The following is a 12251-nucleotide window of genomic DNA, read 5'->3' on the forward strand; positions in this document are numbered from 1 at the left end:
TGCAGGAGCAGGGGCTTGCATGGAAGGAAGCTCTCCAGCCCCACTTTAGTGGTGTCTGTTTAGGTCAGTGTGAACGGAATGGGCTTTTGCCTGCTGGCCCTGGGGATGGGCTGTGATGTTACACTTGCCCGTGTGGGGTAGTGACCAGTCCGTGGCTCTAGTGGCTTGGGATCCTGGGAAATATTCTTGGCCCACTTTATACAAAAAGATTCATGTCTGGTTCCCTGGCATAATATCCTGAAGCTTTTTAGACTTAGCTACCTTATCTCTAAAGTATGGCAATAAAATTGACTTTTCTCAATAAAGTACTTTGTAGAAAAAGATTGCTGATAATGTGTAAATGATCAAGTCTTATCAAGCAGAGAGTCATCAAGGTGGAACATAGCAGAAAACAACGGAGCCTCTTCTGCAGGCTTATCCCTCTGCTAGACGCTGTTCAAAGCAGCGGTAGCTTTTATTGACCTTCCCCAGATGCTGGACACATATGCAACCTGTGTAATTCTTCTAAAACTATGTGATGCATCATTACTATCCCTATTTGGCAGACAGGGAAGCAGACACGTTAAGTTCCTTCCACCAACGTCACTACCAATAGTTAATTGGAAGAATCAATGTTTGAGTTTATAGTAAAAAAATAACCATTTCTACCTCCAAGTTCTTACCTTCTGATTAAAATGAATGCCTCGTTTCCCCAGTACATGGAGGAAGAAAAGATGATTTGGAAGGTTGGCCAGTGACTTCTCGGACTGCACATCTGTTCTGTTGCAGGTTCAGGATTCAAATTCACAGATCTTAACTTAGTCACAAGATACACCACTTACAATCCTACCAGTATCCTACTGGCCAAGAAAACTGCTGGGAGTAGACAGTTTTTAAGAAAGGAGAGGAATTAGAATTCAGAGACTCAATCACAGAAGGAATATGTTTTACAGTTGATTTTCTGAAAGAACACCAGGATCAAACTCCACCTTCCAATTCCTCTTTACCCTTGCAATATACAAATCCCACTTCCTACTGGAAAATGTGATTGAGGTGAAGGAGACTAGGTGATGCAGGGTCACCCCTAGCACACAGCTTGGGTATTTGTGTTCGAAGATGGAATGGGCAGGGATAGCGTAAAGGAAGTGATATTAAAGGGACCAGGCAATCACTGACTCAAAAAGACAGCTTTCCAGTGTTGGAAGTTTGGAGTTAGAAGAGGAGTTGATCTTCTTAAAAGACCCAGGATATTAATGTATCTACTAGGAGCATGTCACTCATCTTTAGGCACTCCCTAGATTAAATATGAACAAGCCCATTAAAAATGCCCTTGAGATTCAGTTCATCAGATCCCACCTGTACAGAAATGCTGGGTCTTGGGTGGATGTGATCATTTCCCCAAGCTTCATAGCACCCTCATTCTCAAGGTTGAGATTGAGTTAGCAGCCTCTGATCTAAGACTCTTCAGTCTTAGTAATATAACTTGAACAGACATGCCTAGGAAAATAGGTTATCTGATCAAAATTTTATGATTAATCAAAGGTTATGATATGAATTAATTTACTTCTACTGTTACAGGAAATATTTCTCAAGTGCAGTTTACTTTCCTTTAGAAATTTTTTAATATACCATGGAATCCAGTTAAATCATATTTGACAATTCAGGATCTTGTGGTGCTGCTGGCTGGGTGACTCTGTATCCTACAGCCTCAGCCTATTAGATTATATGCAAATCTAAATGTCAATTAAGCTTGCATTTTACTGTAGATAAAGATGGTGAAGATGGTTTCCAGAGTTTAGGGCTTAGCCTGACTCATGGAGAGTTTTAGTCAATTAGATTCAATGTATTTGGACTTTTACAACAACAACAGAACTTGAACCGGGAAGGACTCTAATATTATAAAAGGGGTGGGATAATAATCACAGAAAACTGGCCACAAGAAAGGAAAAGCATTGAGAAGGAGGACTTGAGAGACAATGGGCAAGAAACACACTTGACTGTTTAAGATTTTAACGCATAAGAATGCCTCAGTCCTGGTATTTGAAACCCCTTATTCTGGAAAAGTCCTACCGAAGGTGGGGATGTTGGGTGGTATTTGGAATTTAAATATGAGAGGTAAAGAGTGAGAACTCAGGGGTGGCAGGTATCAGGTGGTCAGAGTCTTTCTGGATCTGAACCAGTCATCGAGTTGTTCTCTTTCAGAAAGCTTTCAGAACATTGCTAGATATGTTCTGAAACTCTATGTACCTGGTTCACTGAAGGGGCCTCTTCTGAGAGAAATAGAGGCAGTTCCTTTCACATAACTGTTATTCTTTCTGTCATATGACTCTGTAAACGCTGGTCACAACCAATTAGACCAGAAGTAGACAACTGTCCTAGACAAAGTTCTCAGAGGTCCCAAACTCGAAAGCTGCCAGGGCTGGGCAGTAACTGAAAGAAACAGATCCAGCTCTGTAGCACACTCTGCATGAGTGGCAGGGACTTCGAGGCTGGAGATAGTAAGCTCTGATACCAGGGAAAGTCACCAGTCAGCGCAGGCTGACCCCATTTTAGACTGGGGGCCCAGTGTTGCCAATTCTGGTTTTTCAGGAAAAGACGGAGCTCTGATTTTAGTAAGATCTAGTTTTTCAATGTTGTCTCAAATTTATAAAACAATGTGTGGTGAGCAAAACCCATCTCTTGGCTATTTAGTTTCTAATGTGACTAGTTTGTAAACTTTGATGGAGCACACAGTGTGCTCTGTTTGACAGCGACCAACTAATCTGATGAGACACTTTCTTGGGGGATATGAAACAGACAGAATTAAAGGCAACAGAAGCCAAGAAAAAACCAGCAGAGACATAGAAATTCTGAGTGAAAATAGCCACATCAGAGGTCTGGGGTTTCAATGGACACCTATTTCTGAGGGGATGACAAGCACTGGGTGGCAAGCATTGCTGTTGGGTCACTAGAACTGTAGGTGTGTACTATGCAGTGACGACAGTACTCCAGTTCTCCCTGGGCTTGTTTGGCTGTGGGGACAGTTTTCTGCATTAATTTACTCGGGGTATTCTTTTTAGGAAATGCCATCATCTTAGGTAACCTGGGTGACCCTGTCCCTTACAACCTCAGAGACTAAATAACTCAATTATGATATTGTTACAGCTTTGACATTTTCATTTGCCCATGCTCAGTTATAAAAATTTATTATAGTATGATAATAATTGGATTTTTTAACCTAATATTTTCTGTTACCCTATGACCTGTCCTCATTTGAGCAGCCAGCCAAAAGCAATCTCTGCCTCAGGGAAAAGTTGTCACAGCTAAAGGAGAGAAGTCAATATGTTGTCTTTTGGATTTCAGAGGCGAGGATCTAGGTATAGCTTTAGAAATAATATATAATCAAGTGGATCCAATTTTTATCACCCTCTTTTTTCCTGTTTAGATAAGATGCTTCTCTCAGAGAGAAGCAAGAAAGCAAGTGAGGTCTATGTTGTGGGAGGAGGTAGTGCAAAAGAAGAGGCTCTGTATGAGCTTTTTGTGGGGGTGGGAGGTGGTGAGTAGTATGACCCTAGGTGGATGTGATGTGGAGAATTTGAGAAGGAAGAGATTATTAGGTGGAGTCCAGGGGTGGCTTAGTCTGCTTGGGTTGTCATAACAATAGATGGAGAGGCTTAAACAACAGAACTCTATTTCTCACAGTTCTGGAGGCTGGAAGTCTGAGATCAGGGTGACAGGATGGTTGGGTTTTGCTGAGGCCTCTCTTCCTGGCTTGCAGACAGCCATCTTCTCGTTGTGTGCTCACGTGGCCTTTCCTATGTGCGTGTACATGGAGAGAGACAGATCCTTTTATAAGGTCTCCAATCCTATCACATTAGGACTCTACCCTATGACTTCATTTAACCTTAATTACCTCCTAAAAGCTGTATCTCCAAATACAGTCACATTGGGCGTTAGGGCTTCAACATATGAATTGGGGGGGGCGGGGGATGCAATTAAGTTCATAGCAAAGGGCATAGCAAAACTTGTGGTTCTCCCTCTAATAATTGAGGAGAAATAGAGTAAAACTTGGTGTCTGATATGTCCAGTTGGAGAGAGCTTGATACAGCTTCAGTATCTTGCAACTCGAAAAGAATATTTAGTCTTTTCCCATGTCCCTGAAAGGCCATGGGAATAGCTGAGGCAGGGCTGGATATGAGGACAGAACTGTGACCCACTTGGATCAGCAACCTGAGCAGATCAACACCTGAGAGCAGAGACCACGGTATGCATCTCCGAGGATGCCAGTGTGGAAGGATGATGACCAGATGACCTCCCATCTGCCTTCCTCATGGGAACAGAATTTGGTCCCAACTCCAGAAATGGGGTCCTGCAGCCCTAGAATTAACTCAGGAGACCCTGTCTTGACTGAGGAGCCTTTAAATTTACTAAGGGAAACCTGACTTGACTGAGCTTGCCTAGAATTAACTAAGATAAAGTGGAAAGGGAGCCTATAATAGAAAAGATAGGAGATACAGAGAAATGACGATAATTGTATTTCTTGCACACATGAGTTTGAGGCCTGCAAATAGTATCACCTTCATTAGTAAAATAATCCATATGTGTGCTAAGGAGAAATAATGTGGTATTGTGGCTGGTTCCAGAGTACTGATGGTGTGCTTATAAGTGTTTTCTGACCTTCAGAGGATCATCTGAGCTAAGTCTAACCTCTTCAACTGTGGTCAAGTCGTTCCCTGGGTTACTCCAGCTCCATGGTGCCAGACTGTCAAAATCTGTAAACACGAGACAGCTGTTTTCTCAGTCTCCTGAGTTTCCTTTGGAGGCAGATAGCTCTGAATTCAAATTCTGACTCTGCCACTTATTGGTCTGTAGCCTTGGACGGGTTCTCTAACCCCTCTCATTCTTGGTTTCTTCATCTATAGAGCAGGGATAACTGAGTACCAATCTCAGAGTCCTTTATGTTCATGAGATAATGAATTGAAAGCCCCTTCCACAAGGCATGGCATGTAATACCTAAAAGTGACCATTTCTTCTGCTCACCTGTGTATTAAACACCAAGAGGAAAACAATGCAAGTTTCACTAAATCACAATTTACATTTTATCAAAGTAAGACATTTTGAGAACAGTGCAAAGTAATTGGAAAAGTAAACTTCTCTATTGTTTGCGGGTCGTCGTTTTTGTATCTAGATTGTAGGTGAACTCAGGAAAACAGAAAACCTACTACAAACAATAAGAGAATTCAGTAAAGTGAGTTGCCAAGGGACAAAACTACATGGAGTCAATACCAAACGTTTCCAAATGACAAAATAATATAAACTATATTAAATACAAACTATCTAGGACTAACCTTAAGAATGTGAAAGATCTACATAGAGAAAAATTTTAAAATGGTATTACCTAAAATTTTAAGAAATAAAATAGGTAATTTTAATGCTACCTAGAGATATGAAAAAGACTGAGACCAATTGAAAGGCTTACCGTACTCTAGGGCTGGAGAACTCAGCATCATAAAGATGTTGTCTCCTTATATTAACCCACGAGTAGGGCTGGCCCCGAGGCTTAGCGGTTAAGTGCGTGCGCTCCGCTACTGGCGGCCCGGGTTCGGATCCCGGGCGCGCACTGACGCACCTATTCTCCCGCCATGCTGAGGCCGCGTCCCACATACAGCAACTAGAAGAATATGCAACTATGACATATAACTATCTACTGGGGCTTTGGGGAAAAAAAGAGGAGGAAGATTGGCAATAGATGTTAGCTCAGAGCCGGTCTTCCTCAGCAAAAAAAAAGAGGAGGATTAGCATGGATGTTAGCTCAGGGCTGATCTTCCTCACAAAAAAAAAAAAGGAAAGAAAAAAAACAACAAAAAATTAACCCACGAGTTTAATGTGGTCCTCATAAAAATAGCATCAGGACTTTTTTTTTAAATATGAGAACTAAATGAAGTGATTCTAAAGCTCATATAAAAATATGAATTTTTTTCATAGTCAAATATGAAAAAGCAAGAATAGTCAAATTTTGAAAACAAAAAGTAATAGAAAAGTTCTATTTGAGAAAGAAAAATTCATTTTAAATTTACAATAAGTAAAATAGCATGGTATTGGTACATGAATAGACAGATCAATGGAGCTGTAGATTATAGTAGATATGGAAATTTAAAGACAGCATTCCAAATCAGTTGGAAAAAATTGGGACCCTTACTGATGGCCGTTATTACAGTCATTCTGATGTGTAGCACAGGTAATTTACTTGTAAACATGGGGGCAACTGACCATGTTTTAGTCAGGGTCCTTTCCCTCTGGTCTGGCCTGGTTTCTACCATCTCAGGAGAACCATCAGTAGAACAGTTGTGGTTTATGTCAAGGGAAAATTTAGCATTTACTCTTTAAATTTACAAAGGACAGGTAAATCCCATGTAATAAAAATGTTATATTTGAGGAGTAAAATAGAACTATGAAATATATAGCTGGAAAATGATGACTTACTTTCTATAAAATAGCAATATTATGATTTTTAGCCACATAAAATTTTATGAGAAGTAAAATATGTGGTAACTATATTATCCTTTAGAAAAAAAACTGCTATAGTAACTTTGCTGAGGTCATAAATTGACTGCTGTATTTCTATAGCTTTGTATATTCAAAAAATTAATAAATTAAAAAGAAGTGACCGAACAGATTTTTTATCTTGAAAAGAATAAAAGTTTAAACCCAACTTGGACTGACTTATTAAAATCACCTGGGGAATAATTATTTTCTTTCCCAACAGCTGCGTAAAACAAACTGCTTTAAACACGAACAAAAGTGAATCTAATGACTTGTACCCGATAGCGCACCAGATTGAGGGATTTAAGTGCCTGTGTTCTTCACGGGAATTATTGTGGGTTATTAAGTGGAGTCCAGATAGAAACTCACTTATTTAGAAAGTCTAGTGCAGATTTACCTTATAATTTTTGGATAAAGAATTTGATTATGATTGATATAGCATATGTATGCAAATAAAAATTCGTGCCTATTTTCACTGTTAATCAGTGAGCCCTCGGGAACTACAGCAGATGGGAAGTTTTAAGAAACACACAATGAAAATCATTAGGAAATAACAAACAGTCCAGCTTTTATGGTACTTTAACAGGCAAATTTTCAATCAATAAGTACAGCTTCAGAGTCGACCCAAGTGGCAAAAATACGGTGAATAACTAGTGCTTTGTGGTGACCGATTTTTTTTTTATTCTTCCTGCTCTATCAATAAGCTAAAGCTATCAATCGTACTCTGGGCAATTATAATGCCGGGCAGTTGGTCAATTCTGACGGGTATTCTGTATGTCAGAAAATGCAAAACTAAAGCTTCCTATAGATTTTTTAAATTAATTGAAGCATTAGTGATAAGTTCCAGATAAAACAGCTGAATGCAGGTTGCAAAGGCAACTGCATTAAAAGTGAAAATTTCCAACAGCTGGTGGGGAGTTTTTGGTCCCGCAATTCCAAACTAGTTGGATTGAGTTTTTCATTGAGCAGATGGTTTGTTTCAACATTGTGGACAAAATCAGGTATTGAAGAGTAATAAGTGAGATTCTTCTCCTGGAAGGAAAAGCTCTGGGAATGCTGCCTTAAATTGGCAGCTGTCACCTCAGTAAATACCAGACAAATGTTTTTGCATAAATTCATACACCAAGAAAGAGTTAAGAAAAGAAAGTGCTGGAAAAATATGTGTCTCTTAGCATCACAGTGAATAACTCCATTACTTTGATATTTTTCCTTTTTTTCCAGGATGGAAGAAGGTACTCAGATTAGCATTACAAATCCTGGACTGGGAGTTGGAACTTGGAAAGATGGTGTTTTCAGTGTTTAGAGGTTGTCCTTTCTGGCTCCTTGACTGGGTGTGCACTCTTTTTCCAAGAATGCCTGTGTTTGGAAAGTACTTCATGGTGGTGAAAAGCTTGAACAGAAAAGATTAATCAAAGGTTCGGTCTTTCAAGCTCAATGCGTAACATATTCAGCTCTTGGATGTGAACTCTTAGCCAAGAAACTATTCAAATAATATTCAGGGGCTGAATATGAGCTTCAACTGCATACAAACTAGAAGTCAACTTTATTTAATCTTTACTCATTCCTCTTAAATTCAGAAATGCTCTACTGTAAGGATTTTCTTTATATTTTCTGCATTACTTCCAATATCCTATAGGAGTTCACTGAGAATTACTTTTATTTATTTTATTCTTAAATGCTTAAGGAATTACATTTGTCTGATGTGAAATGGGAAGGAAACTGAAAATGGTGGGCTGTGACTGCTCCACATCCACTGTGCTGTTAGAAGGGAAGAATGCTTTGGTCTCCCTACTCTTTGTCATTTATTACCGTGTCACCAAATCCTGTATTCTAATCACGGAAATGTTCTTACTTTACCCACTTATCTACATCCACCATCCCCTGCTCCAGTGCTTTCTGATTTGCTCAGCTTTCTAATGCTCACAGTTTTATCTCACTTCTGGAATCTGTAACATTTGAGAAGTTTTGGATTATATTTCTCCCAAGGAAGGAGACATAGCTGTGTGCAGAACTACTGCCCAGACTTAATACACCATTACAAAACCTCTGTGGAGGGATCCTGGAAGAATGTTCTCTTGCCCCAACTGAGGAATGCAGGTGTGGGGCTTCTAGCACATCCTCTGACTTTCTTCCCCTTGCCTGCCCACTCCAGTGCCCTAGTGTATCCGTTTCTCAAAGTTCTGGAGCACAACCTCCTGTGCTGCAAAAAATGTCTCCTGAGATGAAAGCACATTGAATTGGCAAGTACAGTGACGGCCCACACATCGAGCAACTTCCCACTTGCCATATGCTAAACTAGATCTTTCTCAGAAATGTTCAGGAAATATGTCCTCTTTGTCTCTTCTTTTCATGTCAATTGGAATAAGGAACAATTGTGAGAAGACTTGGTTTTTTTTTTTTTTTTTTGGTGTGGAAGATCAGCCCTGAGCTAACATCCATGCTAATCCTCCTCTTTTTGCTGAGGAAGACCGGCTCTAAACTAACATCTATTGCCAATCCTCCTCCTTCCCCCCCTACCCCAAAGCCCCAGTGGACAATTGTGTGTCACAGCTGCACATCCTTCCAGTTGCTGTATGCAGGAAGCGGCCTCAGCATGGCCAGAGGAGCGGTGTGTCAGTGCGCGCCCGGGATCCGAACTCGGGGCACCAGCCGTGGAGGCCGAGCACTTAACCGCTAAGCCACGGGGCCGGCCCAGAGAAGACTTGGTTTTGAGAGCTGTTTGTTTAGGGGCCGCTCCCGTGGCTTAGCGGTTAAGTGCTCGCGTTCCACGGCTGGTGGCCCGGGTTCGGATCCCGGGCGCGCACCGACGCACTGCTTCTCCAGCCGTGTTGAGGCCGCGTCCCACATACAGCAGCTAGAAGGATGTGCAACTGTGACATACAACTATCTACTGGGGCTTTGGGGGAAAAGTAAATAAATAAAATTATAAAAAAAAAATTAAAAGAAAGAGTATCCTTCTCTACTTAAAAAAAAAAAAAAAAAGAGCTGCTTGTTCAGGTCATGGTGCTCAGTGGCAACCAGCTGCTTAAAGAATGATGGTGTTACCAGCACCGGTCAGCTGGGTTAGGTAGGGTCCCAGGTTCTTGGTCTACAGACACAACAGAATTTGAGAGTGGACACACAGCAGAAGTTTTAACAGAGGAGGATTTATTAACAAAGTGAAAGTACTCCCCCAAGGGGAGGGGCGGGCAGGCTCAAGGGAGCAGCTGCACCAAAGTTGTGGTGGTCAGTGGTTTTGGAATGTTGGTCCGGGGGTGGGTGTGGGTCTCAGAACATGTGCCAATCTCGGCATTGTCTCCACCTTCACGTGGGGAGGGGGAGATTTTTCCCTTACATAGGAGTCTCTGGAACTGTCGTGGCGGTGATCCCCTGCGGGGGGTGGTGGTGGTGGTGGCAAAACCACAATGCAAATAAGGGTATAATGAGGCTTGGGGCTACTCTCGGACAGGGCTGGGGGGGAGTGCTGCACCTCAGAGGAGTCACTGCCCAGCAATTAGGATGCTGCACCTGGTGGAGTGTCTTTGCTCCCAGCTCATATCTAGCTTCCTGCCTATCTCAGTGGGAGCCTGGATAATGTGTCTCTAGGATCCAGTCTAAGAAGTTATGATCTTAGAAGATCCCCGCCCACAGTGGACTTAGGATGTGACCTGGGGACCGATAATCACAGTGATAGTTTCTACGTGCGTTATATTACTTTGGAGTACTCGTTTCAGTTAATACACGCTAAGAAGTTTGAGAGAGAGAGCCTCCATTTGGCTGTATGTCATTTGCAGAAAAGAAAATTACTAATCCTTTTTAAATGAAAATGTTTATTTAACTTATTGAGTAAATGATAATTGAGTGAATGTCCATACTTGACCAACCTATTTGGATGTTTAATAAGCTTCTCAAACTAATGTGTCCAAAACAGAACCCTTGGTTACTTCCTATAAATCCATTCCTGCCAGTTGTGTCTATCCCAGTTAATAGTACTTCCATGTAATCACTCAAAGTAAAAAGCTAGCATTCATCCTGAATCCTTCTCTTTCTCTCAACCTTCTAAATGTAACCACCAGAAAGTTGTATTGATTCTGCTTCCAAATTATATCTGGAATTTGTCCATTTTCCTCCAGAACCATTGCCACTTCCCTAGTCCAAGATAAAGTCTTATCAAACTACCATCGCATTGCTTGTCTGGGCTAGGACGACAGCTTCCTTTAGACATCTTGTTTCTACTCTTGTCCTTCCTGCCGCCAAGTACGTTCTCTAGGTACTAAGTCATATAATCAGATTCTTTAGAATAAAATCCAACTCCTTACCATGGTGTGGCAAATTGGGCCACGTTAACTTGCTTTTTTCCCCAATTGTCAGATCTTATTGGAAAATATTGGTAACTCATGACAAATGACATGTCATGATGAAAGCAAGTTTCCAACTGAATCTTGCCACACATACAGTTATTAGTAAGCAGTACTTGTAAGCTTGGAGTTTCAGCCCCCTGTCCTTCAGATATGTGACAAATTCCCCACATGAAAAGTTCAGTCAGGCAGATGTGACAACATTCTAGCTGTAGGATCAGCTAATTTTTGGTTAAATTAGGTGATGGAATCCTGTGCTGCGTTTGGGGGACACAGAACCCAACAGAGGCCTGGGTCTTAGAGCAGCATTCCCGAGGACGTCAGGCCGCTGGGCTCACCAGGTTCCTATGTCTCATTTATACAAGGATGGAAGACCATATGTCTTGAATCACTCATTTTACAATAAAAAAAAATAATTTCTGATGTTCCTTATGCTAATTAGAAAATCTTCTAGTGCACATTGAAGCCCTTGTATCTTGTCAGAGCTACCTCTGGAGCACATATTCCTTATAGGGACACTTCAAAATGTTAACTAACTGCCCCTGCCAGTCATTCCAATGGGCCTTGTACGTCCTTCCTTTGCTCTCCATGCTCTGGTCACACTGGCCTTCTTTCTGTATCTGGAACCTTCCACACTCATCCCCACTTTAGCATTTGCACTTGCTGGCCCTGCCTCTGCTCTTTGCAGGGCTGGTTCTTTTGATCCTTCAGCTTCAAATGTCACTGCCTTAGGAAAGTCTTTATAGAGCAGGGACTCTGCCCTCAGTCACCTCCCTTCAAAACACCCTGCTCCTCTTCCTCAGGGCACTTATTGCTAGAGTGTGAGCTCCATCAGTATAGGGACCTTGTCTGTCCTGTTCACACCATATTCCTAGTGCCTAACACAATGCCTGGTCTTTGGTGGGCAGCCAATTAGGAATGAGAGAATACAATAATCATCAGGGAAATGCAAGACAAAACCACAATGAGATATCACCTCACTCCTGTTAGATTGGCTATAATCAAAAAGATAAGAGATAATAAATGTTGGCCCGGATGTAGAGAAAAGGGAATCTTTGTGCACTGCTGGTGGGAATGTAAATTGGTGCAGTCACTACAGAAAACAGTATGGAGGGGTCTCAAAAAATTAAAAATAGAACTATCATATGATTCAACAATCTCATTTCCGGCTATATACCCAAAGGAAATAAAAACAGGATATCAAAGAGATATCTGCACTCCCAAGTTCATTGCAGCATTATCCACAATAGTCAGTATATGGAAGCAACCTGAATGTCCATCAATGGATGAATGAATAAAGAAGGTGTGGTGTATATATATACAATGGAATACTATTCAGTCAAGAGAAAGAAGGAAATTCTGCCATTTGCAACAACATGGATGGACCTTGAGGGCATTATGCTAAGTGAGATA

At 41.2% G+C, this 12251-nt stretch overlaps 1 protein-coding gene across 1 annotated transcript in view; it reads left to right on the top strand.

Annotated features, from left to right (window-relative positions):
- FILIP1 (filamin A interacting protein 1) overlaps positions 1-12251 on the top strand; it is a 95999-nt gene that overhangs the window by 55321 nt on the left and 28427 nt on the right. The window lies entirely within an intron of this gene.

This window comes from Diceros bicornis, chromosome 23 (genome assembly GCF_020826845.1).
Source record: "Diceros bicornis minor isolate mBicDic1 chromosome 23, mDicBic1.mat.cur, whole genome shotgun sequence".
NCBI lineage: Eukaryota > Metazoa > Chordata > Mammalia > Perissodactyla > Rhinocerotidae > Diceros > Diceros bicornis.